At 36.3% G+C, this 5,976-nt stretch overlaps 1 protein-coding gene across 1 annotated transcript in view; it reads right to left on the bottom strand.

Moving 5' to 3' along the window:
* The window catches only part of GALNT1 (polypeptide N-acetylgalactosaminyltransferase 1), a 67,335-nt gene extending 62,354 nt beyond the window's left edge, over positions 1-4,981 (bottom strand). The window contains exon 1 of the mRNA XM_009280193.2: positions 4,831-4,981. The gene's annotated coding sequence lies outside the window, so the exon portion shown is untranslated. The remainder of the gene's footprint in view (positions 1-4,830) is intronic.
* Between the last annotated feature and the right edge of the window lie 995 nt (positions 4,982-5,976).

The raw sequence follows: 5,976 nt of genomic DNA on the forward strand, positions 1-5,976 counted from the left end.
GTTGGGTTGACGGTTGGACTCGATCTTAGAGGTCTTTTCCAACCTTAATGATTGCATTAATAATGCAAAAAGAAAATTAATCCACTAGTTAAACTTGGTTTGCTGAAACTTAAAAAGACAAAGTACGAACACTAAGACCAAGAGCGTGTTGCATTTAAATCCAGCCAAGTGTGCAAAGAACGTCTTGGTCATTAATAATGCAAAAAGAAAATTAATCCACTAGTTAAACTTGGTTTGCTGAAACTTAAAAAGACAAAGTACGAACACTAAGACCAAGAGCGTGTTGCATTTAAATCCAGCCAAGTGTGCAAAGAACGTCTTGGTTTTATAGTTTTTCAGAATGAACTTTCTTTTGCGCTCTGGACATACCATTATAAAAAACATACCATTATTAATGAGAGAAAATGTAACAAGAAAGGAGGTCTACATCAAACGGTGCATATAAATTTAAAGAAGCTCTTGGGTAGCCCTATCAAGTCACTGTAATCGCAGCATTTGTGCAGGAAATTCCAGTTTGGATTTCCAAAGGTTAAACAGAACCACTGAGCACTCTTCCCAACTTTCAACTTCATTGAAAAATTAAAAAATTGACATTCAAGTCCACATTTGATCAAGAGCAGTAATATGGCAACGATAAGTTGAATTCTACAGAAAACAGCAATCCTGTTTTTGTTAACGGCTTCAAAAATCTGTACTTTTTTAAAACAAGAACAAACCTATCATGTTTTGAGCTCTCCTTTGTGAAATAAAGTGCTAGAAAAACAAAAATCAATAAAACTGCAAAAAATTGTTTTCACTTGGATCATGAAAAGTATTTAAATAAAGTCATTTTTCACAGGAAAGTGCTACATTTTCAGCATTCTGTAATAAATGCTTTTCCAATGTTGCTGGATTTTATTTCTCAATTGTCTAGAAGAAAAATGGCAGATTCACTCACATGTTAAATTTCAAGATTATACTCTTACAGCTAGTGATTCCAAAAAAGGTTTTCCATCTGGCTTAACTTGTAAGTTTTCATCCTAATATGAAAAAGGTTTGGTAAATTTAAATAAAATAGCTATATCAAGATACAGGCATTGCATCAGTAAGGAGAAAAAAGTAAATAAAATTTAGAATTTGTTGTTTGTTGCACTGTGCAGCAGTCCAGAGAAATCTGAAGTGTGATATGTAATTCAAGGCAGAAAGATTATTTCTTGAAAGAGTTCACATTTTTTTTCTGGTTACCTGTAAGATTGATGCTAACAATTTTCTGCATAGTTGCATAGAGAAAACAATCAGTGTAACATTAGGTATGACAGAGATGTATTAAACTTCACTAAATTACTTAAATTTCTTCAAATACTTCGCCAATTTTTTCCAAAAGTTATCAGGCACTTTGTAAAAACCAGCTAATGTATTTAATTTGACACATCATTTTTGAAGGTATAAAGCTAGTAGCAACTTAAGCTTTTTTACAATTCAAAATTCATACCTGACTAGAAGCCAAGAAAGAAAAAGGTCACCATAAAAAAGGGTATGTGTCAGAAAACATTAAAAAAGGGAATATTATGGAACTGTTTTGCAAATTCAGCTATACATTAATTGGAGACCGCAGCATTTGAGTAACACAATCACTTTTTTTAATTTAAATTAAATCAGACACTTTTAAAGCCTCTTTTAAAATTCTGTGCTCCAATTAATTTAAAATTACTTTTCAGTAACTTTTCTGAAAGATTTTCAACTCTGAAGATACTAGAATCTTTACAACAAGAGAGAGTAGACATGCCTGAGAAGCCATACCACATGGTTAGATCATTGTTAAAGATTCACCAACACACTACTGCATAAGTAGTTGCTACTCCATCTTCTCTCTCATTCCAACATGCCAGCCTTCTGCTTTGCCAGCAAAAGCTTACACAGCAATGAAGAAACTCCATCAGGGAACTGATACAACTGAAAAATAACCAAGAACAATTGTGTTTCTTCAGCCACAGCAGTCTCTCAGTGCAGACCCAGACCAAAGAATGCAGACCAATCAGCTATCCCCCCAACAGCAGTTATTTCCACTCAAATCTGTTAGCTCATTAAACTCGCCATTAGAGTCAACAACCACAGAGGAGGTGGCTGGGCTACAGCGAAAGAAATATCAGTGGCTCTACAGCTTGAGAGGCCATAAGTAGTAAATCTGGAAATAAAAAAAATTGTTCTGCCTGCCTTTTTTTTTTTTTTTTACTCTAATTTTTTATTCTGAGTAGCCTCAACTATTATTTAACAGTATTAGGGAGTAGTTTTGGATATGGTTTTCCCTCTCCCCTAAACTGATGCTTGTTCAAGCTATACTTTTTAAGCACTGAATTTAAGAGTACATGCCAGATTAAGATCTTTTGGAGTTGACTGGAAAAGGATCCACTTAGACCTGAAAGAGGCTATTCCCTTTTTACCCCACTGAACCTGAACTTCAAAGTTGGCCCCAAGGAGTTCTTCAGAACTCTGTCTGTGAAAACTAACCTTAAGAAAGATGCTAACAGGTTTGCAGGAAAGAAAAAAATTAAGGCGAAAAATAAGCACAAAATATCAATACCGAGGATATCAAGTGGAGGACAACATTTAACACACTAAATACAACTGAACTGGTTAATCTCTTCTGCCAAAGGAAACAAACTCGTCCTACCACATCTTTGCCCGTCTGTCCCATTAAACTTTGGTTCTCCATCTTGTTTCAATCAAGCTTAAAAAAACAGTAGCAACTGTTTGATGTACACAGAGAGAAGGCTTGACAAGAACTTAGTTGTTAAACTGCATAGAGAAAACAATCAGTGTAACATTAGGTATGACAGAGATGTATTAAACTTCACTAAATTACTTAAATTTCTTCAAATACTTCGCCAATTTTTTCCAAAAGTTATCAGGCACTTTGTAAAAACCAGCTAATGTATTTAATTTGACACATCATTTTTGAAGGTATAAAGCTAGTAGCAACTTAAGCTTTTTTACAATTCAAAATTCATACCTGACTAGAAGCCAAGAAAGAAAAAGGTCACCATAAAAAAGGGTATGTGTCAGAAAACATTAAAAAAGGGAATATTATGGAACTGTTTTGCAAATTCAGCTATACATTAATTGGAGACCGCAGCATTTGAGTAACACAATCACTTTTTTTAATTTAAATTAAATCAGACACTTTTAAAGCCTCTTTTAAAATTCTGTGCTCCAATTAATTTAAAATTACTTTTCAGTAACTTTTCTGAAAGATTTTCAACTCTGAAGATACTAGAATCTTTACAACAAGAGAGAGTAGACATGCCTGAGAAGCCATACCACATGGTTAGATCATTGTTAAAGATTCACCAACACACTACTGCATAAGTAGTTGCTACTCCATCTTCTCTCTCATTCCAACATGCCAGCCTTCTGCTTTGCCAGCAAAAGCTTACACAGCAATGAAGAAACTCCATCAGGGAACTGATACAACTGAAAAATAACCAAGAACAATTGTGTTTCTTCAGCCACAGCAGTCTCTCAGTGCAGACCCAGACCAAAGAATGCAGACCAATCAGCTATCCCCCCAACAGCAGTTATTTCCACTCAAATCTGTTAGCTCATTAAACTCGCCATTAGAGTCAACAACCACAGAGGAGGTGGCTGGGCTACAGCGAAAGAAATATCAGTGGCTCTACAGCTTGAGAGGCCATAAGTAGTAAATCCGGAAATAAAAAAAATTGTTCTGCCTGCCTGTTTTTTTTTTTTTTTTTACTCTAATTTTTTATTCTGAGTAGCCTCAACTATTATTTAACAGTATTAGGGAGTAGTTTTGGATATGGTTTTCCCTCTCCCCTAAACTGATGCTTGTTCAAGCTATACTTTTTAAGCACTGAATTTAAGAGTACATGCCAGATTAAGATCTTTTGGAGTTGACTGGAAAAGGATCCACTTAGACCTGAAAGAGGCTATTCCCTTTTTACCCCACTGAACCTGAACTTCAAAGTTGGCCCCAAGGAGTTCTTCAGAACTCAGTCTGTGAAAACTAACCTTAAGAAAGATGCTAACAGGTTTGCAGGAAAGAAAAAAATCAAGGCGAAAAATAAGCACAAAATATCAATACCGAGGATATCAAGTGGAGGACAACATTTAACACACTAAATACAACTGAACTGGTTAATCTCTTCTGCCAAAGGAAACAAACTCGTCCTACCACATCTTTGCCCGTCTGTCCCATTAAACTTTGGTTCTCCATCTTGTTTCAATCAAGCTTAAAAAAACAGTAGCAACTGTTTGATGTACACAGAGAGAAGGCTTGACAAGAACTTAGTTGTTAAACACCTCATTGGGCAGCCAGTGACTATACAGTGGTAGTTTAATAAGTCATCTCTTGTCCGACAAGGATGCTTTAAGGGAACTGCGTTTACTGTAGAAACACAGAAAATACAAAAAAACCAGGCTTTCTTAGTTCAGCTGGATGGAAAACTGATACGAATTCCAGCTCCTTGAAAAAAATGATCTAGGCCAATATGATATCATACTGAGAGAGTAAAGGTAAGTTTAGGAGAACTAACAACGGGGTGCTTGACCCACTTGGATATTGTACTTTCCAATACCCAGAGACAACCACAGTAACCGATAAATTAGGCTTGTGCTAATATCTAAAGGGATTCTTATGGACACCCGTTCAATAGCTGCAGACAACTGAACTGATCCACCAGGACCCTGAAGGAACAAAAAAAAGTGGAATATGCAATGATAAAGTAGTAGCATACATGCAGTCTCTCAGTGCTCCCTTTGCTCTAAGATACATCCAAGGCAGACAGACCTGACCAAAGCGTCAGATATTCCTGGATCGCATTTTGCACTAACCTCCTCTGCAGGTTTACAGCCATCTGGATGGTCCACTAGCACTGGTGGCAAAGTCCCAATACATTGCTGTAGAGTGCCTGTGGTAGGAACCGTAAAGCAACAGATTGGCCTAGGCCATTCTGACGTGAACATAGAAGCACAAGAGGTCTTCCATCCACAAGGTCTTAAGGCTGTCCTAGAAGAAAAACAGAAATTCAAGTAAGTTCCCCGCTCAGTTGTGGCAGAGCTTGAGGTGGAAGGAGAAGGGGAGGAAAGTTTTCCGTATTTAAGACTTCAAAATCCTGTGCAAGGAAGAAGGAACCAAAAGACTGCTTCTAAAAAAAGGCAGTGAACTGAGCCTGTGAGGAAAACAACATATGCAGGGTAGAGTGGAGAGGTGGAACAAGTCATTAAAGTTTTTTAGCCTTTCAGATGATATGATTTAAGTGGGAGGACTGCCTGTCCTCCCAAATCAGCAGTTATCTATTTTTGAGTTCTATATATGTCGCCCTCTATCCAATCATGAACACTTAGCACAACAAACTATGAATTGTTCTCAATAAGGCCAGAAAACAGCCTCCTCAATGGCACACATTCACATGAGCATCTCCCCAGATGATCACTCTTTTGGACCAAGTTTTCCCATACATATTCTAGTTTACAGATGTAGGAGGTTTTTTTACATTCTTTCATCTCTCGCCCACAAGCTAAACATTAGCATTTATAATGACAGCTTTTGTAAAAAAAAAAAGTAACACAGACCTGATGCTTAAGTAGTATTTTTTCACTTCTAAAAAAGGGACACCTGAAAAATGATGCCTGAGCCTTTCCAAGTGTTATCTGTTAAAATTTTAGCAATATTGAATGAATTCCTTCAAATATCTTCCTTTACCCACTTAATACAGCAATGTCTGAAGGAAATTCTAAGCAGCTGAAAAGTAAACAAAATATCTTAACAGACAAGAACGCAGATGTTTTCAATTTTTAATGCAATTGTAACTTGCCTACACCTAAGTAATATTTGCCATATATTATGAGGTTATGTGTTGTATTTGCCATATTATATATAAGCCTACTAAATTACTCAAGTTCATTACTCTACCTGTATAAATTGTTAGCTTATGTATTGCCTGTCCAGGTGAAAAATTATGTACAAGGGAGAAAAAA

This window comes from Aptenodytes forsteri, unplaced genomic scaffold (genome assembly GCF_000699145.1).
Source record: "Aptenodytes forsteri isolate BGI_AS27 unplaced genomic scaffold, ASM69914v1 Scaffold114, whole genome shotgun sequence".
In the NCBI taxonomy this organism is placed as follows: Eukaryota; Metazoa; Chordata; class Aves; order Sphenisciformes; family Spheniscidae; genus Aptenodytes; species Aptenodytes forsteri.